Raw genomic sequence first — 27,141 nt, 5'->3', positions numbered from 1 at the left:
TATATATATATATATATTGTTTTTTTTAAGTGAAACCAGGATATTTTGGACATTATGAAAGTCTGGATCTTAAATCTTCAGTTTTACCTACTTTATCTGACACCAATCTAGTCAAGGAAGGAGGAACTGTTTCCTTATAATTACAGATGGGGATTGAATTCCAAGTCCCCTACTTGATTGCCATTGACACCCAAAGTGGGGAACTCATTGCCCTGGTTCCTGATAAACCTTTACTGATACCTCTCTGGCTGGGAGGAATAGGAATATCTCATTATTACTTACTCTGTGGCCTCCATTGAAAACACAGCTGTTGAGGCGTGGCCTTCTTACCACTAGATAGTGAGGACAAGGTCTGAATTTCCATTTGGCCTATTCTGGTGCCACCAGAAGAATAAATCAAGTCATTATTGCGTGAGAGGAGTGGAAGTCCAGGTTTCTTAATGTGTTCTACCCAAGTGAACACTTTGGTTAGAGGGACTCTCATTACCATCTAGCAGAAATAAAATCCTAGCTTCTATCACACCATTCCAGGAGGGTCTTGGGGTATGATAAAGGAAATCTTAGCTCCCCATTCAAACTTTGCTAGCTGTGAAATGTGTGCATTTATGGCATTTGGATGGAGTAGAACAATTACTCTCTGAAGATTTTCTATCTTGCTATGCTACTTTTTTTCTGGTCTTTTGGCTGGAGGAAGCAGGCTGGGACTTATTTGTTCTCATCGGCATTTCTGGATTGCTGATTTATTCAACTACATGTATGGGCTATATAAAGTAAAACAAAATCCTAGGAACTTACCTCTATGTCATTCTTTAGGGCCCAAGGGTATTAGCCTGTCTATCTTTTCTCCATACCTTTAAGAGTCTTCTTATGCTACATATATTTTTCCTCCCAGGATTTTCTGTGGTACTTAGCAGAAAAAAATATGCTAAATTAAATTTGTTCCATTTTCCCAGAAGTGGAATCACTCCAGTTTTATTTTTTAATTTTAGGAAGTACCTGGTCTCTCCTGTTCTCCTTTCTCCCCTTCTTTCTCTTCCTGCCTCCCTTTCTCTTTCACCCTCACTTTCTTCCTTCAATACATAAAATATTTCTTTAACTCAGTATTGTATATATACATCAAAAGAGATGGATTACAAAATAGAATACAATCTATGTAACAATAGTTACTTATATCATTTTAAAGTGCCCACAATGAGGCAGGCATCAATCTCAGAATTTGCTGGAATTATTATATTTAATCTTCAGAACAATCTTATGAGTTAAAGATTGCCATTCTTGTTTCACAGGTTAAAAAAGAGAAAATTAATAAAAAATTAATACATTGCCCATGGTTACTCAGTAGTAAGAGGTAGAGACAAAATTAACTCTCTGGGAAGTTTTTTACCAGAATTTTCTTGCTTAATTGCTTCACGATAGCTGTGTGTTTGTGGCTATTTGTTCTTTATACATAAATGTAGAAATACTTGCACATGTGTAGTAAGAGAAAGAAAAAATAATAGTTTACAATTATGTAAGTGCAATAATATGCAATAAATTAATAAATACCAATGTCCTCATTTTAAACTGTTAATTCCTCTTCACTATAAATTGGTGGAATGCATACTCTAATTTAGCTAAGGGAATTATCTCATCAAGAACAAATTCCATTTTAATTATCTAGATTTGGTAAGATTTTCAAGTTGGACTTAATCCCACATCATTCTGCTGGGCCCTTAGGCACAGTTGTAGAAAATATGGCATCCATTAGCAATTGTTCAAAGCTCAAACTGGTCTTGGGAACTTTATATAAAAAAGAGTGCTATTTTCCTTCAGTATATTGCACTAAATACCTGTTCCCTGTTTCTTATTATCAAAGAGTAAATTATTTATATATTTGATGTGCACTTCTATTCTCTAGTTTTCCAACTGCCACTGCTATGGTGTGAATAGTTACATAAGTAGAAGCTGCTTACATATCTCACTTGTTTTATAAGGAAAAGTAACTTTCAAATAATAGAGTAAAAACAACTACAAAAGAATAGGCTGCTCTAGAATTTCCAGGCTTACAATACTAAATTTTCCTCCAACTATCACAGCCCAAGTTTCAATATTTTATCTGTACAACATTGTGGCTATATTTGAACCCCAGTAAAATAAAGGTTGTGTTAATTATTTCTCTATTTTTTTGACTCTTCTTTGTTTACTTAAAGCATTATATGAAAAAAATAATTATTTATATTAATTTAGTAGTATTTTGTGGTGCCAATTCTAAACATATATATGTATATGTATATATGAACATTATTTGCATATTTACATATAAGAAAAACTTTCAAATAACCCCTGCCAAAAATGAGATATTTTTGGAGAGGAGGATATGTATTTGAGTCAATGGAATATATTAACTTTAATATTAGGCCACTTTCTGGATCAAAAAATTTTTGTATTATTACACCAAAAACAAAAACTCTAAACCTTATAATTGTAGGAAAAAATTTATAGAGAAAGTATTTAATTATTCTGCACAAAAAATCTTGTCTTGATCTATATTTTAAATGTGAAATGGATAGATTCAGCCATGCTCAGAGCTGTGTAACATGTGGACCCCTTAGGAATAAGACAAAAAATGTATTAGAATACATTTTTATACCCTTTTTATTGAGGTATAGTTAGTTTACAATACTGTGTTAGTTTCCAATGTACATCAAAGTGATTCAGCTATACATATATATTATTTTTTCAGATTATTTTCCGTTATAGGTTATTATAAGATATTGAATATAGTTACCTGTGTTTTACAGTAGTCCTTGGTGCTTATCTATTTTATATATAGTATAAATCACAAACTACAAATTTATCTCTCACTCCCCCTGCCATCCCCTTTGGTAACCATAAATTTGTTTTCTATGTCTGTGAGGCTATTTCACTTTTATAAATGAGTTCATTTGTACCATTTCTTAAAATTCCACATATAAGTGATATCAAATGCTGTATGTCTTTCTCTAACTTACTTCACTTAATATGATTATCTCTAGGTCCATCTATGTTGCTGTAAATGGCATCATTTCATTTTTTATGGATAAGTAATATTCCATTGCGTACACACACATAAACACATCTTTATCCATTCCTCTGTATCTTTTTGAATTAGAGTTTTCTCCAGATATTTGATGAGGAATAGGATTTCAGTTTCTTAAGGTATCTCTATGTTTAGATTTTTAAGGAAACTCCATACTGTTCTCCACACTTTCTGCACCAATTCACATTCCTACCAACAGCGTAGGAAGGTTCCTTTTTTCCACACTCTCTCCAACATTTATCATTTGTAGACTTTTTAATATTGACCATTATGAGTGGTGTGAGGTGTATTTTTTATCTGAATTTCTCTAATAATTAGCAATGTTTGTAAGTGGGATTGTTTCCTCAGTTTCTCTTTCTGCTATTTCACTGTTTATGTACAGAAATGCAATATATTTCCATATATTAATTGTTTATCCAGCAACTTTCCTGAAATCATTTATGAGCTTTAGTAGTTTTCTGGTAGCATCTCTAGGTCTTTCTCTGTATAGCATCGTGTCACCTGTAAACAATGACAGTTTTACTTCTTTTCCAACTTGGATTCCATGTATTTATTTATTTATTTATTTATTTATTCATTTTCTTTTTTAGGGCTGCACCCATGGCACATGGAGGTTCTCAGGCTAGGGATCGAATTGGACCTGTAGCCGCCAGCCTATACCACAGCCACAGCAATGCCAGATCTGAACTACATCTGTGACCTACACCATAACTCATGGCAATGCCAGATCCTTAACGCACTGAGTGAGGCTAAGGATCAAACCTGCATCCTCATGGATGCTAGTCATAATTGTTTCTGCTGAGCTATGAGGGGAATTCCCCTCTTATTTATTTTCCCTTGCTAACTTCCATGGCTAGTATTTCCAAACTGTGTTGAAAAAAGTGGTGAGAGTAGGAATCCTTGTCTTGTTCCTCCTCTTACAGGAAATGATTTCACCTTTTCACTTTTGAGTATGCCATTAGAAATGGGTTTGTGATATATGACCTTTATTATATTGAGACAGGTTCACTCTATCCCCATTTTCTGACCAGTTCTTTTCAGAAATAGATGTTGAATTTTGTCACAAGTTTGTTCAGGGTCTATTGAGATGATCATATGGTTTTTATTCTTCAGTTTGTTAATGTGGTGCATCACATTAATTGATTTTCAGGTGTTGGAAAATCTTTGTATGCCTGGGATAAGTCCCACTTGATTATGGCATATGATCCTGGCCTTTTAATGTATTGCTGGATTTGGTTTGCTAGTTTTATTTAGGATTTTTGCACCTATGTTCATCAGTAATATTGGCCTCTAATTTTCTGTTTTGTTATATCTTTTTTGGTTTTGGTATCAGGTGGTGGTGGCTTCATAGAATGTGTTCAGAAGTGTTCCTTCCTCTGTAATTTTTTGAATAGTTTCAGAAGGATAGACAAACTCTGCTTTGTTGTTTATTTATCTTTTGATTTGGTCATGCCCACAGCATGTGGAATTTCCCAGGCCGAGTATCAAACCTGTGCCACAGCAGCAGCCCAAGTTGATACAGTCACAACACCAGATCCTTAATAAGCTTTGCCACAAGAAAACTCCTATTAACTCTTCTTTAAATGTTTAAATGTTTGATAGACTTACCAGTACTGGAATTGAATCAGTAATTTTAAAACTCCCCACAAACAAAAGTCCAAGACCAGATAGCTTCACAGATGAAGTCCGCCTCATTTAATCTACTACGATTCTTTCTGGTGTATTTTTCATTTCCTCCTGGTGGATGAAGCTGATGTAGAGGCTTGTGCGTTTCCTGGTGAGAGGGGCTGCTGCCTGCCTACTGGTGTGTGGAGCTGTGTCTCGGACCTCTTGGGGGAAGGGCCATGTCTAGTGTCAAGTCTAGAGTTCATTTTGGGATCAGGAAGCCTTTAGGCAGCCTATCTGCTAATGGATGTCATGTGGCTCTACCCAACTTGTTGTTTGGCCTGAGGCACCCAGCATTGGAGCCTATGGAATGTTTAGTGGATCAAAGTCTTGTGGTCATGAAGTCGGTCTCCAGGAGAGCTCACAAAGATGAATCCTCTCCAATATGTCTACAGTGAATGTCTATGTTCCCAGGGGATACCATAGCCACTCCTCACCTCCCTAGGAGACACTTCAAGACTAGGAGGTATGTCCAACCCAGGCTTTTATCAAATTACTACTTTCGCCCTTGGTCCCAGTGCAGATGAGATTTTGTGTGTGCCTTTTAGGAGTGAATTCTCTATTTCCCACAGTCCTTTGGAGATGGTGCAGTCAAAGTTCACTGCCGTCAAAGCCAAATGCTCTGGAGACTCGCCTTCCAGTGCTCTATCCCCAGTTTGGGGAACCTAAGGTGGGGCTCAGAACACTCACTTTTGTGGGAAAACCTCTGTAATATAATTACAGAAAAAGTTTGTGGTTTACCCAACCAGGGTGTATGGAATTAGATTATATCTGAGTCTGCCCCTCTTACACATATTGTTGGGGTTCCTTCTTTATGTCTTTAATTGTAGATCTTTTCTGGAAGGTTCAAGCCTTTTTTTATCAATGATGTTCTGTAGTTAATTGATTTCGGTATGCTCATTAGAGAAAGTGATCTTAGGATCCTTATCCTCGACAATATTAGACAGTCTTCTGGGAAGGTTTTTAAGACTAAAGGATTGAACTCTGCAAGTTTCTTGTACATTTTAGCAAAACAAGACAATGGAGCATCAAGAATTCCTCGGTTGGGTCTTGAAATGTCTCAAGTTTTAAAAAACTTCTGAAGCCAGGCAGCCAATGGCAGATGGTTATCCTTGGAAAATTCTTTGTAATTCCTCAATTAGGATATATTTAAATTGGAAACTGCAAATAGTGAATTCAGCACATTAGAGATAGGTAAGCAGTCAAAGACTGTCCATTAAAAAGAAATTGATTAGAAAAATATATAAATGATAGAAATGTGAAAATTAAACAAAGGCTTGCTAATTCTGTTTCTTCTTCTATGATGTTAATTAGGTCTGGGAATAATTTCAGTTTAAGAGATGGATGATGAGTAGGTACTCCAGTTAGTTCATAGCCTAGGACTATCAGTCAGACACTGATAAGAAATTATCATGAAATTTTATTGTGTGGTGGAGAATATATTAATGTTTAGTTAGAAGTCTAGTTGTAATATAATGGATTCTTCTTGCCAAGAAGAAAAAAATAGTGTCATAAGTAAAATTCAGTCATACTTATCTAGTAATGTCATTATTTATTTATTTTTTTTTTTTTCCAGCAAAGATGAGTTTATTAGGGATCAGCAGAGAATTGCAACGTAGGGTCTGCAACCATGGCAAGCCACCTGGAAGTTCCCGCAAGCCAAGGGCAAGAGAACTCTTTCTTTTTTTTTTTTTTTTTTTTTTTTATTTTCCCACTGTACAGCAAGGGGGTCAGGTTATCCTTACATGTATACATTGCAATTACAGTTTTTCCCCCACCCTTTCTTCTGTTGCAACATGAGTATCTAGACATAGTTCTCAATGCTATTCAGCAGGATCTCCTTGTAAATCTATTCTAGGTTGTGTCTGATAAGCCCAAGCTCCCGATCCCTCCCACTCCCTCCCCCTCCCATCAGGCAACCACAAGTCTCTTCTCCAAGTCCATGATTTTCTTTTCTGAGGAGATGTTCATTTGTGCTGGATATTAGATTCCAGTTATAAGTGATATCATATGGTGTTTGTCTTTGTCTTTCTGGCTCATTTCACTCAGTATGAGAGTCTCTAGTTCCATCCATGTTGCTGGAAATGGCATTATGTCATCCTTTTTTATGGCTGAGTAGTATTCCATTGTGTCTATATACCACCTCTTCCGAATCCAGTCATCTGTCGATGGACATTTGGGTTGTTTTCATGTCCTGACTATTGTGACTAGTGCTGCAATGAACATGCGGGTGCATGTGTCTCTTTTTTAATGTCATTATTTAAAAATGAATCTTATTGATGGTTAAGTTCATATAATCACTATTCATTGAAAGTGTTCTTTACTATTTATTCTTAGTCATAGCATCTTACAACAAAAGTTTTAAAGATTTATATAAACCTTTACTCAAAAGTCAATGAACTTACTTTTACAGTAACCATAAATTTTAGCGTTGGTGTTTTGATGCCTCCCTGACAAAGCAATGCCATTAGGGGTATATTTTATGTAATATGATTTGATATTGATTTTAAAATCTGAAAAGTCATGATTCCTAGAACTGTATCATACACACACACACAAACACACATATATTTTTTTTTTTTTTTTGCTTTTTAGGGCTGCACATACAGCATATGGAAGTTCCCAGGCCAGGGGTTAAATTAGAGCTGCAACTGCTGGCTGACACCACAACCACAGCAACACCAGATCCAAGCCACATCTGTGACCTACACCACAGCTTACAACAATATTTGATCCTAACCCACTGAGCAGGGCCAGGGATCAAACCTGTGTCCTCACGGATACTAGTCAGGCTCATTACCACTGAGCTACAAGGGGAACTCCTAATATTTTTATAATTAGAAAAAAAATTAACCACCAAATAAAAGAACATTATTCCCCAAATGACATTAATTTATACACCAATAAAACAGATATATGTTCCTTGTCCCATTCTCTTTTTTTGTCTTTCTGTCAAATAGCTGCAAGTGGCTAAAAGAGGCTAGGTCACTGCTGCCTGTTATTATCTATTCACACAATGAACAGTAGACTATTCCAACTTCATGAATATAGAATTCAAAACCTAGTTTTAATGTCAAAATATTCAGTTGGCCAATACACCTGGGTTAAAATATGCCAGAGTGTATAGCATTTTATTTCTTATTATTTATTTTCTTAAAGAAAAATACTCAGTCCAAAGTATAGAATGTCCTAAAATCACCTTAACCTAGAATTTTCACACTGAAATTTCATTGAGTCTAATATTCAAGAAGTAATTTAATAAAAGTATATGACAGAAAAAAAGGCAAAAAACTACAGCAAAATACATCTTAATTTAATCTTAAATATTTTAAAGTTATATACTAATTTTAGTGTGATTTAAAATATTAATATTTTTATATATAAAACAGAAATAAACTCACATATTTCAAAACCAAAGTTATGGTTACCAAAGAAGAAACATTAGAGAGGGAGGAATAAGTTCTATGTAAGAGTAGATAACTGACAAAGACCTGTTATTATAGGACAGGGAAATTTATTCAACATTGTATAATAACCTATATAAGAAAACATAATGGATATGTATATATGTATAATGGACATATATATATATATATATTCATTTACTTTACTGTATACTTGAAAGGTTATTGAAACTATTGAAATTAATACAACATTGTAAGTCAAAATTAAAAAAATAATAAGGTGTAGTATTAGCTGTTTAATAATTAGAAGGCCTAATATGTAAAATTGCATGTGTTTGTGTGTGACTGTTTAAACACAGACACAAACACATACACATAACAGAACTGTAGAGAATATGAAGTGGAGAAACAAAAGATTTTAGGAAGTTGACTTGAAGAAATCCAGATGGTAATGATTAAAGTCTCCTGTAAATAATAATACTAACAATAGTTACCATTTACTTGGCAGATGAGATTAGATTATTTAATTCTCACCACAAAATTATAAATCAGAAAAATTTCCCCTTTAAAATAAAGAAAATAAACTTCAGAGATATTTATTCCCTAGCCTAAGATTACTCACCAAATGAACTCTGGAGAAAACTGTGAATCCAGTTCTCCCAGATTTTAAAATTTGTATTCTACTATTCTCTAACAGATTTCTTTGAAATGCCACTCTTACCTACAAACTTGAAAGCACTAATGCAGATAAGACTTCAAACTTTATTCAGGATTCCTATCACTCTCAAACGTACAGTCAAATTGATTACTTCTGAAGATGTTGGTAAAACCAACCTGCAAGAAACTCATATCTTATAATTAAAACTGTAATGAGTGTTTTATTTGTTCAATTCTATTTGTATCTACCCTTCATTACCTGCTTATTAAGTAATGAAAGTCTTTGATCTATAGGCTTGCATATGGGTGATGGTAAGAACAACAGGGCTATTAAACCTTACTGCATAGAGCAGGTGTAAACCACAAATGATAAGGTAGATAAATAAGAAGAATTAAACCATAAGTAGTTTCCTTATGGACCATTTTCTTTATTCTCATATTATTTATGATTACTGTAAACTATATATCTCAAAGAACTAAAAAAAATGAAGCTGTAGTTATATAAACTAGACATATAAGCCTAATATGTTACAGTAAAAAGGGTTTTACTATTAACATCTAAACACCATAATTTTTAATGGAACACACAAATGGAAATAATATGAGAGGGTAATGCATATGTGTATCTGTTTTATTACATATTTTCAGTTTATTTTTCTTGAAACAATTATTTTGCAGTTACTTTACATATCTATAATGTCCATGAAGAGGATTGATGATGGTGGTAAAATGTAATAAAAAATTAAAAAAATAAATTTACCTTATATTAGCATGAATAAATTAATTACAAAGAATTTTAAACATATTTTTTTATATATATATAATTTTTTTTTTATTTTCCCACTGTACAGCAAAAGGATCAAGTTATCCTTACATGTATACATTACAATTACATTTTTCCCCCAGCCTTTCTTCTGTTGCAACATGAGTATCTAGACAAGGTTCTCAATGCTATTCAGCAGGATCTCCTTGTAAATCTATTCTAAGTTGTGTCTGATAAGCCCAAGCTCCCGATCCCTCCCACTCCCTCCCTCTCCCATAAGGGAGCCACAAGTCTTTTCTCCAAGTCCATGATTTTCTTTTCTGAGGAGATGTTCATTTGTGCTAGATATTAGATTCCAGTTATAAGTGATATCATATGGTATTTGCCTTTGTCTTTCTGGCTCATTTCACTCAGGATGAGAGTCTCTAGTTCCATCCATGTTGCTGCAAATGGCATTATGTCATTCTTTTTTATGGCTGAGTAGTATTCCATTGTGTATATATACCACCTCTTCTGAATCCAATCATCTGTCGAAGGACATTTGGGTTGTTTCCATGTCCTGGCTATTGTGAATAGGGCTGCAATGAACATGTGGGTGCATGTGTCTCTTTTAAGTAGAGTTTTGTCCGGATAGATGCCCAAGAGTGGGATTGTGGGGTCACATGGAAGTTCTACGTATAGATTGCTAAGATTTCTCCATAGTGGCTGTACCACTTTACCTTCCCACCAACAGTGCAGGAGGGTTACCTTTTGTCCACAGCCCCTCCAGCACTTGTTATTTGTGGACTTATGAATGATGGCCATTCTGACTGGTATAGGCTGGTATCTCATGGTAGTTTTGATTGGCATTTCTCTTATAATCAGCGATGTTGAGCATTTTTTCATGTGTTTGTTGGCCATCTGCATATCTTCTTTGGAGAAATGTCTATTCAGGTCTTTTGCCCATTTTTCCATTGATTGATTGGCTTTTTTGCTGTTGGGGTGTATAAGTTGTTTCTATATTCTAGAGATTAAGCCCTGGTCAGTTGCATCATTTGAAACTGTTTTCTCCCATTCTGTAAGTTGTCTTTTTGTTTTCTTTTTGGTTTCCTTTGCTGTGCAAAAGCTTTTCAGTTTGATGAGGTCCCATGGGTTTATTTTTGCTCTGATTTCTATTGCTTTGGGAGACTGACCTGAGAAAATATTCATGATGTTGATGTCAGAGAGTGTTTTGCCTATGTTTTCTTCTAGGAGTTTGATGGTGTCCTGTCGTATATTTAAGTCTTTCAGCCATTTGGAGTTTATTTTTGTGCATGGTGTGAGGGTGTGTTCTAGTCTCATTGCTTTGCATGCTGCTGTCCAGTTTCCCCAGCAATGCTTGCTGAATAGACTTTCCTTTTCCCATTTGATGTTCTTGCCTCCCTTGTCAAAGACTAATGGACCATAGGTGTCAGGGTATAATTCCGGATTCTCTATTCTGTTCCATTGGTCTGTCTGTCTGTTTTGGTACCAATACCACACTGTTTTGATGACTGTGGCTTTGTAGTATTTCTTGAAGTCTTGGAGAGTTATGCATCCTGCCTGGTTTTTGTTCCTCAGGATTGCCTTGGCGATTCTGGGACTTTTGTTGTTCCATATAAATGTTTGGATTGTTTGTTCTAGTTCTGTGAAAAATGTGATGGGTAATTTGATAGGGATTGCATTGAATCTGTAGATTGCTTTGGGTAGGATGGCCATTTTTACAATATTGATTTTCCCAATCCAGGAACATGGAATATCTTTCCATTTCTTTACATCTTCTTTGATTTCTTTGATTAAAGTTTTATAGTTCTCAGCATGTAGGTCCTTGACCTCTTTGGTCAGGTGTATTCTGAGGTATTTGATTTTGTGAAGTGCAATTTTAAAAGGTATCGTATTTTTGTATTCCTTTTCTAATATTTCATTGCTGGTATACAGAAATGCAACTGACTTCTGAATGTTCATCTTATATCCTGCCACTTTGCTGAATTTGTTAATCAGTTCAAGGAGTTTTGGGGTTGAGTCCTTAGGGTTTTCTATGTATAATACCATGTCATCTGTGTACAGTGACAGTTTGATCTCTTCTCTTCCTACATGGACGCCTTTTATTTCTTTTGTTTGTCTCATTGCTATGGCTAGGACTTCCAAAACTATGTTGCAGAGCAGTGGTGAGGGTGGGCATCCCTGTCTTGTTCCAGATTTGAGTGAGAAGGCTTTCAGTTTTTCCCCATTGAGGATTATATTTGCTGTGGGTTTATCATAAATGGCTTTGATTATATTCAGGAATGTTCCTTATATACTCACTTTGGCGAGGGTCTTGATCGTGAATGGATGTTGAACTTTGTCAAATGCTTTTTCTGCGTCTATTGAGATGATCATATGATTTTTTACTTTTTTTTGTTAATGTGGTATATGATGCTGATTGATTTGCATATGTTGAACCATCCTTGTGAACCTGGGATGAACCCAACCTGGTCATGGTGTATAATTTTTTTGGTATGTTGTTGGATTCAGTTGGCTAAGATTTTGTTGAGAATTTTTCCATCTGTATTCATCAATGATATTGGGCGATAGTTTTCTTTTTTGGTGGTATCTCTGCCTGGTTTTAGAATGAGGGTGATGGTGGCATCATAGAATGTCTTTGGGAGTATTCCTTCTTCTTCAACCTTTTGAAAGAGTTGAAGGAGGATGGGCACCAATTCCTCTTTATATGTTTGATAAAATTCACCTGTGAAGCCATCTGGTCCTGGACTTTTATTTGTAGGGAGTGATTTTATGACCTCTTCAATTTCATTTCTAGTGATGGGTCTGTTCAGTTGGTCTGTTTCTACTTGATTCAGTTTTGGCAGGCTGTAAGATTCTAGAAAATTGTCCATTTCTTCTAGATTGTCAAACTTGTTGCCGTATAGTTGTTCATAGTATTCTCTTATGGTTTTTTGTATTTCTGCTGTATCCGTTGTGATTTCTCCTTTTTCATTTCTAATTTTGGTTATTTGGTTTCTTTCTCTCCTCTTTTTAGTCTGGACAGGGGGTTGTCAATTTTGTTGACCTTTTCAAAGAACCAGCTCTTGGTTTTATTGATTTTCTCTATTGTTTTTTGAGTCTCTATTTTATTGATTTCTTCTTTGATCTTTATAATTTCCTTCCTTCTGCTGACTTTAAACATATTTTAATTTCATCAATCATTAATTGGTATTTGTATTTCAATAAAAAATAATTTTAAATATTGTGTTTTAATGTAAATGAGCTCGAAATTTGTTACTCATATTTTGTCAGGTATAAAGTGGTTCTAGTTTAAACTTTAAATCATTATACTTTAATATAAGTATTTATAGTGAAAATATTAGTATATTAGAAAAAATAACTAAAAGAGCACAAAAATATGTAAAAAATAATATTGTCCTATATAAATTCTAATGAAAGTATAACAGTAAACTTTAGAAGATCATGTTGGCATTTTGATTTCATACTGTTACAGAGAAACATGCAAAATTTTTACTCTCCTAATGTTTATAGGTTATTCAAAAATATATAGCATGTAAAACAGTATCATTTAACCAAACTAATTACAGTTAGATAAAATATTTATATAAAATATCAAGTTTTAAAAGTCATAATAATTAGAAAACATAAAAAGTGAAAATTATAACAGAAAACCATGTAATTTGTTATCACTGCATTAGAGAAAAATGTAAATAAGTTGTAATAGACAATGTAAAATAGTACCATTTTGTGAATGAAACCAATAGACATACAGGTAAACTTATTTTTATATTGAATCTTCTAGCTTCTATTAAATGATATTATTTAGTTGTATCTGATTTCCTGAATTTTTAATAGCTGAGGTTGATTTTATTTGGTAAAATTGACACATTTTGTTAATTGGTCCATTAGATTAACATTAACTGTACATCAACAAGTAACCTAGAAATCACACACCTGTGAATATATAACTCCAAAACTTGTACACAGAAAAACAAAAACACAACTTACAGAATGGGAGGAAATAGTTTCAAATGATGCAACTGACAATGGCTTAATCTCTAGAATATACAAGCAACTTATACAACTCAACAGCAAAAAAGCCAACCACCCAATGGAAAAAAGGGCAAAGGACCTGAATAGACATTTCTCTAAGGAAGAGATACAGATGGCCAACAAGCACATGAAAAAAATGCTCAACATCCCTGATCATTATTGAAATGCAAATCAAAACTACCACGAGATACCACCTCACACCAGTCAGAATGGCCATCATTAAGAAGTCCACAAATAACAAATGCTAGAGGGGATGTGGAGAAAAGGGAACCCTCCTGCACTGTTGGTGGGAATGTAAGCTGGTACAACCACTATGGAGAAGAGTATGGAGGTACCTTAGAAAACTATACGTAGAACTACCTTATGATCCAGCAATCCCATCCTTGGGCATATATCCAGACAAAACTTTCCTTAAAAAAGACATGCACCCTCATGTTCATTGCAGCACTATTCACAATAGCCAAGACATGGAAACAACCTAAATGTCCACTAACGGACAACTGGTTTCGGAAGATTTTCTATATATACACAATGGAATACTACTCAGCCATGAAAAAGAACAAGATATTGCCATTTACAGCAACATGGATGGAACTAGAGACTCTCATCCTGAATGAAGTAAGTCAGAAAGAGAAAGACAAATACCACATGATATCACTCATATCTGATATCTAATGTATAGTACAAATGAACCTTTCCACAGAAATGAAAATCATGGACTTGAAAAATAGTCTTGTGGTTGCCTGGGGGGAGGGGGAGGGAGTGGGAGGGATTGGGAACTTCAGGTTAACAGATGCAAACTATTGCTCTTGGAATGGATTAACAATGAGATCCTGCTGTGTAGCACTGAGAACTATGTCTAGATAATTACAATGCATCACGACAATGGGAGAAAAAATTCTTTATACATGTATGTGTAACTGGGTTCCCATGCTGTACAGGGGGAAAAAAAAGTGTGTTGGGGGAAATAACAATAAAAAATAAATTGAAACTATTAGTGAAATATGTTTGTAAATTAAATTTTAGAACTCAAAAATTATTTATTTTCCCTAGAAACAAAGTTACAAATGATCCTTAGCTTATCCAAATAAATTTATGTAATGGATTTTAAAGTTAGATTTTTGAGTCAGCCTTATCTGTGCTCAAATCCATGCTTTGCCACTTACTACTTATGTGATGATGGGTATATCAAAATTAATAATAAAGCCAAAATCTCAAGTTGTTTTTTTAGAATTAAGTGAAATATTGCATATGAATTGCCTATGACCCTAACAATTACTAAATAAGCATGCACTAGATGAGGTATATTATCATTATCAATACCATGCTTAGATTTTTTTATTAAAATATTAACACCTTTGATTTAAAAAATAAGAAAATAAGAGAATACACAAATTAATCATATCTGGAAATGGTATATCAATATACATTTTGCTCACATCTAAAGGACAGTAAAATAATACTATGAACAACTCTATATACATGAATTTTACAAATTAGATTAAATGGACCAAATCTCAGAAGCAAAAAAAAAAACTCATTCAGTATGAAATAGATAATTTGAATAATCCCATCAAATAAATTGAAAATATAATTAAAAATAAACTCCCATAATAGAAATCTCCAGGCCCAGATGATTTCGCTGTAGAATTCTAAGAATTCAAAGAATTAACACCAACTCTCCACGATATATTATAGAAAATGAAAGAAGATAGAATGTTTTCCAGTTCATTTTATGAAGCAAGTATTAACCTTATACAGTTTTGGTAATTTTTATGTGTTTGTTTTAGTCTAAAATATATTTTAAAAATTCAATTTTTTTTTCTGTCTTTTTGCTATTTCTTGGGCTGCTTCCGTGGCATATGGAGGTTCCCAGGTTAGGGGTCAAATCAGAGCCATAGCCGCTGGCCTACGCCAGAGCCATAGCAACACAGGATCCGAGCCACATCTGCAACCTGCACCACAGCTCACTGCAATGCCGGATCCTTAACCCACTGAGCAAGGCCAGGGATCAAACCTGCAACCTCGTGGTTCCTAGTCGGATTCGTTAACCACTGCGCCATGACAGGAACTCCTAAAAATTTCAATTTTTTATGAAGAAAAATATAAATGCCAAAATTATACGTACTGTTTTTTCAATTACCATTATTTTCAGGAGGACTGAGTTGTTCAAACCCCGCACATTCTGAAGGTCTTTAGGACTTACACTTGATTGGCTCTAGGGACATAATCTGCAATAAAATTGTGATGTAGTCACTAAAAAAAAAAAAAAAACCTTATGCAAAAAAAAAGAGCAAGCAAAAAGAAAACTGTACACAGATATTTCTCATATATATATAAATAAATACTTAAGAAAAATTAACAAATATAGTGGAGCAATGCACAAGAAAAATTATAAGTGAGTAAATGAGTTCAAGGATGCAAAGCAATTTCAAAATTTGAAAAGTAATCAATATAAGCAACTCACCACATTAACAAGCTGAAGAATATTTTACATGATCATATCAATTGATGCAGAAAGCCATCTGAAAAAATTCAAAATCCATTCATCATAAGAAAAAAAGCAAACTCTAAGAAAAATGGGAATAGAAAATTTTTTCAACTTAATAAAAAGAGCACATATAACAAATCAACAGTAAACATTGTGCTAATTTGTGAGAACAAAACAAAAATATTTGCACTCATCACTCGTTAAACATAGTACTAGATTCTAGTCAGTGCAATAAAGCAAAAAAATTTATAAAAAGGCATATGCATTGGAAAGGACAAAATAAAACTGTCTCTATTCACTGATGGCATAATTATCCACATTAAAATACCAAGGCACCTTCAAAAAAGCTTCTAGAACTAGTAAGTTCAGCAATTCGCCAAAGGCAAAACAGACAAAAATCAATTGTTTATATAACAATTAATGGCTGCACACCAAAACTTAAAATAAAACACAACTCAGATTCTCTCAAAAATAATATGAATTACTTAAATGTAAATCTAACGAATCATGTACAGGTCATGCATGCTAAAAATTATGTAACACAAATGAAAGAAATTTTCAAAAATGTATATAAATGGAAATGTTTGTGGGTTAGAAGACTTTGTACTGTTAAGATGTTAATACTCCCTAAATAGATATATAGATTCAACAAAATTCCATTCAGTGTTGTAGCATATTTTTGGTTACCTAGCCTGAGAACCTCCATATGCTGTGGGAGCAGCCCTAGAAAAGGCAAAAAGACAAAAAAAAAAAAATTACAGGCCAAATACACTTCAATAAAAATAAATAAAATAAACATTTACCTATTGATTGTGAAATTATAATCTTTGCAACAAATGGTGCTATAGCAGTTGGATTTCCTTATGCTGGAATATGAACCTAGACCCCTACATTAAACTTTATATGAAAATCAACTCTAAATACAGCACAAAAGGCACAATCCATGAAGGAGAGAATTGATAAGCTAGACTTTATTAAAATTAAAAACTTCTGTGAAAAAAATAATAAGGCAAGACACAAACTGGGATAATATATTTAAAACAGACTTATATGATAAAGGACTGCTATCCAAAGTATGCAAAATACTCATAAATTCAGCAATAAGGAATCAACCTAATTAAGCAATAGGCCAAATACCTTAACACACAGTTCATGAACAAAGATACAGAGATGGAAAATAAACATATAAAATTAATAAACATTGTATATTATCAGGAAATGTCAAAATCAGAAAACAATAAGATACTATCATAGACCTATTGCAGTGGCCAAAACCCCAAACATTGATAATACCAAATAATGGCATGGTATGGAACAGTAGGAACTGTTATTCACTGCTGGTGGAAATGAAAAAAATGTATGGCCACTTTGAAAGTTTGGTGATGTCTTACAAAACTACACATACTCTTTTCAAATTAATGTTTTCATGTTTTTCTGGATATGTAACTAAGAGTAGAATTACTTGATAATGTTAGTTCTATGTTTAGTTTTATGAGGAATCTCCATACAGTTTTCCATAATATCTGTACCAATTTACATTCCCACCAACAGTGTCCTAGGGTTCCCTTCCCTCTATATCTTCTCCAATATTTGTTATTGGTAGACCTTTGATGATAGTCATTCTGCAAAGTGTGAGGTGATATTTCATCTTTATTTTTGATTTGTATTTTTCTAATAATTAGCAATGTTGAGCTTCTTTCATGTGCCTGTTAGACATCTGTATGTCTTCTGCTGAAAAATATCTATTTAGGTTTTCTGTCCATTTTTGTTTGGGTTGTTTGTTTGGGTTGTTTGTTTCTTTGATATTGACTTTTATGAGATTTTTTATATTTTTGATATTAACCTTTCTCTGTCATACTTTTTGAAAATATTTTCCCCATTCTGTAGGTTGTCTTTTCATTTTGTTGATGGTTTCCTTCCCTGTGCACAAGCATTTAAGTTAAACTAGGTCCCATTTGTTTATTTTTGGTTTTGTTTCTTTTGCCTTAAGAGATAGTTCCAAAAGTATATTTCTGTCATTTATGTCAAAGAATGTTCTGTCTTTGTTCTCTTCTAGTTTTATGGTTTCAGGTCTTTTATTTAGGTCTTTAATCCACTTTGAGTTTGTTTTTATATGACGTGAGTAAATGTTCTAATCCCATTGTTTTAGATGTAGCTGCCCAATTTTTCCAACACAAGCTATTGAATTGTCTTTTTTCAATTGTATATGCTTGTGTACTTTGTCATAGATTAATTTACCATAGGTATGTGGGTTTATTTCTAAGCTCTCTCTTCTGTCCCAGAGGTCTATGCTTCTGTTTTTGTACCAGTATCTTGCATTTTTGACTACTGTAGCTTTGTAGTATAATTTGAAGTCTGGGGGAGTGATACCTCCAGTTTTGCTTTCTTTTTCCTCAAGATTTCTTTGTCAATTTGGGGTCTTCCATGGTTTCTTATGAATTTCAGGATTGTTTGTTCTAGTTCTGTTAAAAAAAAAAAAAAGAAAAAAAGTCATTCATAGGATAAAGAAGATGTGAAATATCTATAAAGTAATACTACCAAGCCATAAAATAGAATGAAATTTTGCCATTTGAGGCAATATGGAAGGACCTATAGCATTTTTCACTTAGTGAAATAAGTTGGAGAGAGAGAGAGAGAAATGCCGTGTGATATCATTTGCATGTGGCCTGTAAAAAATAATATAAATTAATGTTTATAGTAAAGCAAACTCACAGATATAGAAAACAAACTAGTGCTTAACCAGAGGAGACAAGGAAGAGAGAAGGGACAAGAGAGGGGTATGGAATTAACAGATACAAACTACTACATATAAAATAGATTAAAAAACAAGAATATTTTGTAAAACACAGGGAATTTTAGTCATTAGCTTGTAATAACTTTTAATGGAGTATAGTGTGTAAAAAGACTGAATCATCATGCTACACAATCAAGACAAATATAATGCTGTAAATCAAGTATATATATATATATATCTTTCTAGGGCTGCACCCACAGCATATGGAAGTTCCCAGACTAGGGGTTGAATCACAACTGCAGCTTCTGGCCTACATCACAGCCACAGCAATGTGGGATCCAAGCTGCATCTGTAATCTATACCACAAATCACAGCAATGCTGGATTCTTAACCCACTGAGTGGGGCCAGGGATCAAACCTGCATCCTCATAGATACTAGTCAGGTTCTTTACCACTGAGCAACAATAGAAAGTTCAATAAATTATATTTAAATTTAAAAAGTGATAACATACACTTAACCAATGATCCAGTAATTGCACTCCTTGATATTTACCCAAAGGAGTTGAAAACATGTCCACATGAAAATCTACATACAGATTTTTATAGCAACTTTATTTATAATTGCTAATGCAGAAGCAACTGAGGAGTCCTCCAGCAGGTGAACAGATATATGAACTATGGAATAAAATTCCATGTATCTACTCAGTCCCCCCAAAATCAATCAAGTCATGAAAAGACATGGAGGAATTTTACGTTCATATTACTGGGTGAAAGACACTCATCTGAAAAGGCATACATACTGTATTATTCAAATTACATGATATTCTGGAAAAGGCAAAACTATGGATACAGTAAACGGTTATTGTTTGCCAGGGTTTTTGTGGAAATAATGGATGAATGGACAGAACCCAGAGGATTTTTAGGCCAGTGAAATTATACTGTATTATAGTAATATATACATATCCTATTTTTTTTCAAACCAATAGACTGACTATACAACACCAAGAATTAACCCTAATGTAAGCTATGAACTTAGGATAATAATGATATGTCAATGTAGGTTCATCAATTATAACAACTGTACCACTCTGGTGGGGGCTGCTGATAATGGAGGAGGTTATGCATGTGTGGGCCCAGGGGTATTTGGGAAATTTTTGTACTTTCTACTCAGTATTGCTGTGTACTTAAAAATACTCTATAGAGAAATCAGTTGAATAGCACTGGCAACTATGTTGAGTCACTTATGATGGAGCATAATAATGTGAGAAAAAAGAATGTATACATGTATGTGTAACTGGGTCACCATGATGTACATACAGTAGGAAAAAAAAAAGAGTTCATTAAAAAACTGAACTCTAAAAGTCAAAGTCTATTAAAAACAAAAAAGTAAAGAAAAATAAAAAGTCCACTCAAAATTGGTCATAGTTCTAAATATATGTCTAATAACTATAAATTTCTAGAAGGCAACAGGAGAAAATCTTCATAAACTATAAACTTCAGTTAAACATTTATTGGTAATAACACAAAAAGCAATCCATGAAAGCAAAAAATTATAAATTTAACTTCATTAAAATTTAACACTCTACTCTTGACAAAACACTTAGGATTGTGAAAAAGAGAAACCACATGTATTTGTAAATAAATATCTGAAAAAGGACTTTTGTACTCAAAATACATAAGGAACTCTCTACATTTAAAAATAAGACAACATTCTAATAAAAAAATTGGCACAGATAAAAATGAAGAATATATATGCAATGTAAATAAGCACATGTAGATATGTTAAACATCATTAGTCATTAGGGAAATGCTAAGTAAAACCATAATAAGATATCACTTCACAGCTACTGGAATGGTTAAGATTTAAAAAAAAATCATACAATTCCAATTACTGGTGATGATACAGAATAACTGAATTTCAAATATTGTGAAGGAAATACAACATGGTGCAGCTAGTTGAGAAACATTTCTGCAGGTTTTTATGTTAAATGTACTCTTAACATATGATTCAGCAGACTGACTCTAGATATTTACTCTAAAACAAAAACTAATATTTTCACAAAACTGTATAAAAATATTGATTTATTCACAAGTACCCTTAACTGAGAAAAACCCAAATATCTTTTAACCAATAAATGAACGAATGAGTTGTTGCAATCATACAATAGAATACCACGTAGCACTAAACATGAACTACTGACACATTCAACAACATGGATCAATCTCAAATGCATTACGCTAAGTGAAATAAGCTATTCAAAATGCTGCATATTATTGTATGACTGTATATGTTATTCTAGAAAAATAAAAACTATAAAGACTGAAAACAGATAACGTTTGCCAGAGGTTTGGAAAAAGATGGATAATGACCACAAAAAGGGTGTGTGAGAATTTCCAGAAATGATAAAATTACTGTACATTTTGATGGTGGTGATTATATGATTCTACATATTTGAATACAAAGAATTGCATACTAAAAAGTGTGAATATTACTCTCTGTCAATTGCTTTTTAAACAGAACGGCTCTCAACAATGAGGAATTTTTTTTTTTTTTAGAATGAGTCCTAGAAAATAATTAAGGATAATTTTTAGATTCTGAGACTATAGATTAATAAAATAATCAAAAACACCTAAAATTTAGCTACGTAATTCCAATGAAATTTGAATAGAGGAAAGGAGAGTTTTGAGAAGTATATTTATTTCCAGTCACTGTAATTTACATGTATGTGTGTGTGTGTATGTATGTGTGTAGGATTATAGAATGGATTTAGTACTGTTTCCTCTTTTTTATATAACATTTTTTCTTGAGATTTTTCATGTCATTTAAAATTACAAACATGCATATCAGCTCTTTGTAAGTCAAGTAGTCTGATATAAAATTCTGAATATACATGAATTGCTTAAGCAAAAGGAGAATACCTCTAGTACTTAACACAGGATTTGACACAAGAATATTTTCTGATTGAATTAATAATGAATATTATATTATCAAAAGTTTCAGCTTGGCTGCTGTGATCCTGTGATGCAGTGGAAGTGGATAGATCTTATTCCAGCTGGCATATGAATAAACAAAAGCTTTGTATATACTGTGGTTATTCCAAGGTTTAAGCAAATACCCTTCATACAGAGAACAAAAATTAATATATGAACTAATATTTACTTTTAGTTTTGTTCTATTGGCTCAAAATACCTGATTGCTTTAATATCTCCTTTACAACACTGTCCTGTTATTATTGTTTTTCCAATAATAGCAAGCTTGAGTTTTAAAAGAATATGAACTTCCATTTTTACTTTTCATAGCTCACACCTTAGGAAAAAATAATACATAAAATGAGGCTTTATAAATGACAGGTTGTGGCTTCAGCAAATAAATATATATTCTCCACATTCAGTCCTTATGATACTATTCTGCATTTAATTTTTTTACTTTTAGGGCTGAACCTGTGGCCCTATGCAAGTTCCCAGGCTAGGGGTCAAATTGGAGCTACAGCTGCTGGCCTACCCCACAGCCACAGCAGCATGGGATCTAAGCCATGTCTGAAACTTAACACCACAGCTCATGGCAATACCAGATCCTTGACCCGCTGAGTGAGGCCAGGGATTGAACATGTATCCTCATGGATACTAGTTGGGCCTGTAAACCACTGAGCCACAATGGGAATGTCTAATTTTCTAATTTTCAAAGCATTTTGAAATGCATAATCCCAAATAAAACCAAATTATATGTATTAGCCCTAATAGTGATAAAAATATTGTCTTCATATGAATACATCCACGGCTGATTTTTTTTTTAAATAACCTTTCAAGTGAGAGATACACTATCTAGATTAAAACCTGCTGACTTCTCCCAAAAACTGTCACAAAGATAGGAATTTTAAATTGTATTTTAGTAGTAGACATGTATTTACACTGAAAGAGTCAAATTGCTTCATTTCTGCAAACTTTCTGCAAAATGTCTGATGAGGCTTAAGTTTTCTTAAGACTTTCAATAATTCTCACAATAGTTTACCACCAATACCATGCCCACATCAACTGAAATAACCAGTCATAGATTTTAAAAAGGTAACACAGTAACTTTTAATCCAGAAATATCCTGCTTCAAGAATATTATTGTAACCATGTCTAGTTCTTAAATACGATTTGTAAATAGTGAAAAACATAAAAAATATCTTGGAATGCCCATATTTGATTTCCATTTTCTATGAATGGACTTATTTTCATGGTATATTTGCCTCTTGCTAAACATAGATAAATTACTTTCCTCTAATGTTCAAACTTGTATTTAGAGAAATAAATTATTTCAGTAACTTTGAGAACTTAATCTTCAATTAAATCATAAGTCACAAATACTTGACTCTGAACAGCTTTATCCACCAGTGTTTTGGAGTGCTTATTATACAAATATATACTTATCTATGAAAGATTTATAGAAGAAAAGTAGTGGGTTTCTGCTTTTTGAGGAAAAAAATGAACCAGCTCTACTTCAAGTCCCAAAGGTTTCCTTTGTGATGTTCTATAGTATTTCACCCTAGACCCTACCTGTTTAACTCACTCAGGGTACCCCCATGAGTATATGATATGACTTGGTTTTTGTTTACAGGTTAGAAACAAGATTAACCTGCCTACTTTTCCATACCAAGACAAAATGTCATTTATTTTCTGACGAACAATGTGTGCTAGAGACATGGATATTTTTTCTCACTTATTTCATTTTTTAAGTAAATTCCAAAGTTTCTGAAAATCAATCTTTTAATAAAGAGGGGAATGCCTGTTATTGATGTTTATATGCTAAAAGGTCAAGACTACAGTTATTCAGAGGGAAAAAAAAAGGAAATAAAAAAGAAAAACACCTCCTTAGGGAAATAAAAGAGGGTTAATGAAGTATCCTGTTTGTCATCATGTAATAATCACAGAAATGCCTCTTTTAGATATTCCTGCTTAAAAATCAGTTTAAATTACTCTTCTAGCCTAGAAGAGTCCCTCACATTTGAAATTTTGTTGATTTTATATGATTAATATGCACCAAGTAATAGCAGTAAAGACCATAATCATCAAAACTGATCTGTATTTTATATTAATATTTTAATATTGTGTATTTAGAAAATGACACAAATATGAAATACACATTATACTAGCATATTTAGATTTCATTAACAAAGATAGCAGCTAGAGCTATAATTTAAAAATTTGGCCAGTTGGTTTATCTGTCTTTTAATGGATGAAATATTGTGTCAACCAAAAAATTGTAAAGTTATCACCCTAGCAACATAACCAAAATTGTTAGCTCCAGTGATTAAGGGGAAGATGTCCACAAATATTTCATTGCCATCTGTGTTCATACCTCCTGAAATCCTATCTATAGCTTCTCCCATTAAAATAATTTATTTTTCCTTCTTTTGAATCTGAGTTGCGGTGTAACTTGCTTTGGCAAACAGAAAGAAATTTAAGAGATTGTGTTCCAGTTCAGAACTTAAGCTGGAAGATTTTCATGCTTTCATTTGTTCCTTGGGACCTTGCCCTATTGCCGTATGAATAAGCCTGGAGGTTAGGCTGTTGGGGGAGGAGTGACCACATAAAACAGAGACACTCTTGCAGCTCAGTGTTTCCTAGACCAGCCAGTCCCTGGGAAACCCAGCAGCAGGTAACAATGCAAGGCTGAGCTCACAAGGAACCACCCAACTGAGAACCACAAAACTGCTAATCTGAACAATAATGAATTAAAATATTGTTTCAAGCCACACAACATTGGGGTATATTGTTATGCAGTAAAAAAAAAACTAATATATTTTTAAAAAATAAGTATTCCTATGCATAGTTATCCATGCTTAAAAAGTATTTCAATAGCATTTGGGGACAAAGACCTCTGCTGCACAAAATCTGGTTCCATTTTTTAAAATAAGCTACTGACTCTCTTTGTGGGGGCTCGCAGGTTGCTGATACCTCTATTGATGCTTGCTTGTCCTAGGAAACATTCAGCCAAATGGCAGACTGATAGAAATAGAGATTAGTTTAAAACATCTGGTAGTGAAAATAAAATCTTCTTTTATACCTTGAAGGAGCTTTAGCTAGGCTTAAATCAACGACTTTAAAAAGTAAATATTGTCTGTACATAAATATCACCAAAATAACTGGAAAGGAGTAAACACATAAGTAAAATTTATGACTTAACATTAAATAGATATAAACAAGATTTTGATGGAATCCAACTGCTTTTTCTACTAAGTTCAAATGCATTATTTTAACCACAGATTAAGTATTTTTTTCAATGCACTGCTTAAAAATACTTCAAGGAGAAGATATTGATTTGGTGATCTAATCTCATGGAAAGAAGGGGTGACTTTGTATTTTAATGCCATATAATGAGTATAATAAAAATATTAACTTAATGAAATCCTGCCACCTAATAAGCATATTTAGGTTCCACTTTATTATATTCCCTTCATATAAATTAGGAATAGAAAGAGAAAAAATAATTGATATAAAAAATTCTTCTATGGAAAAAATGAAATGATTTTTATAACAAAATCAAGTATAAAAACACAAGCATTTTTATCTTAGGCATTACATAAAACTATGCCTGAAAAAAAAATAGTGGTAATCACATAAAATCCAAAATAATATGAAGAATTCTGGTGCCCTGATAAAACTTAAAGGGAATTATATTCTGTCCAGTTCTGATATTAGGCTATAGCATTTTTCAGAAGATTCACCACTTATTGTAAAACATTTAAAGCTAATGACACAACTAGAGTGAGACAACTTGATTTAAAACACTAACATGTCCTCAGACTGTAAAGGCAATGTGATTGTATTAGAGGTTAGGAAACAATACAGTATTTGTCATGCTGTGTTGTAACCTGTCCTTGCATAGACTTCTATATATTTCTACAGCAAAGATGGGTTTATTCAGGATCGGCAGAAAATTGGAATTGGGAGTTTGCAACCACAACCAGCCACATGAAAGTCCCCTCCCAGCAAGGGAAGGATAACACTTTTATGGAGAGGAAAATGAAGTTGGAAGGGCTAGAGTAAGCAAAGAGTTTCTGGTTTTCTCATTTGCTAAGTTCTTGCCAGGAGAGAAGTAAAATATTTCTTCTTTCTCTTAGGCTATTCTATTGTCACAGGGCAAGAGAGCTTCCCTTTCTGGTCCTCTGGCTGGGTTTACATTGAGGTTTCTGTTTATTTATTCATTCATTTATTTTTTGCATTCCTTCATTTTCATCAAGATTTCTCTGAAAATATCACTGATCAAGATTCAGGTTTGTAGTTTCAGTGGCTTTTTTCTTTTCCTTTCTTTCTTTCTTTCTTTCTTTCTTTCTTTCTTTCTTTCTTTCTTTCTTTCTTTCTTTCTTTCTTTCTTTCTTTCTTTCTTTCTTTTTTTCCTCAGTGTCAGAAAGGAACTTTCATGGGTATAGTGTCTCATATTGGAGGGAAAATGTACAGCGTAGAAACATAATCAAGTCACATTAGAGTAACAAGGAGGGGTAGGAGGGACAATATTCAGGTACTTTTCTTAAAGCCCATATGTAGATTATTTGAAGGGTTATGCCAGCATCCAAGTTTGACTATAAACTTCCAACATGCTTAGTCCAGATATTTTAAGAAAGCTGTGTCATGAGATGTCATCTTCTTCCCTTCTGGGAAATCTTTATTTTCAGGCCACCAGATCATATGCAGGTATGTCACGTGAATCCAAGGGTCAATTCCTTGAATTTTAGTAGTATAAGGGTGGGATAGCAATACTTGATAGGGGCCTTTCCGGAGAGATTGAAGAGAGTTCTTCTGGAGGTTTCTTTTCTAATAGACAAACATATCCAGGAAGCAAGTTGTGATGCTTAAGTTCTTCGTCTCCCAAGAATGGACTGTGAAAAGATTGCTCTAACAAAGCATCGTTATTTTTCATAGAAGTAATTAGGGCTTTGCAATATTGGAACATCTCCCCTTTTATCAGTTGTGGCTCAAAAACAATAAGAGTCAAGGCATTAGGCATCTGTGACTGTATGAAAGGGTGAGTTTATGAGTTCTAAAAGGGGTGGATATAAGATTTAGAAAACCAATGGTAATACTTATGGCCAAAGTATTTGGAGGATGTCTACAAATTTTGTCACTAGATTCTCAGTTATGCCACTAGTGCATTAACTAAACCAGAGGGCTGAGGGTGGTAAGCCCAGTGAAAGTGCTGTAAAACTGCCTAAAGGGTGAAGACTTATCAAAGTACCTGGCCAGTAAAATAGGTTCTTTAATTACTGTGAAGTTTGAGAAAAGTTTCCCAGGTAGGGACAGTCTTTTACAAAAAAAAGGAATTTAGCAACAGAAAAGGCAGTAGATTTTCTG

This window comes from Sus scrofa, chromosome X (genome assembly GCF_054392235.1).
Source record: "Sus scrofa isolate SSC_HxYL_T2T_F1_AM1 chromosome X, Sscrofa_HxYL_maternal_Yorkshire_Landrace_v2.0, whole genome shotgun sequence".
Classification (NCBI taxonomy): Eukaryota; Metazoa; Chordata; class Mammalia; order Artiodactyla; family Suidae; genus Sus; species Sus scrofa.
Note: the sequence above shows the minus strand (reverse complement) of the source record.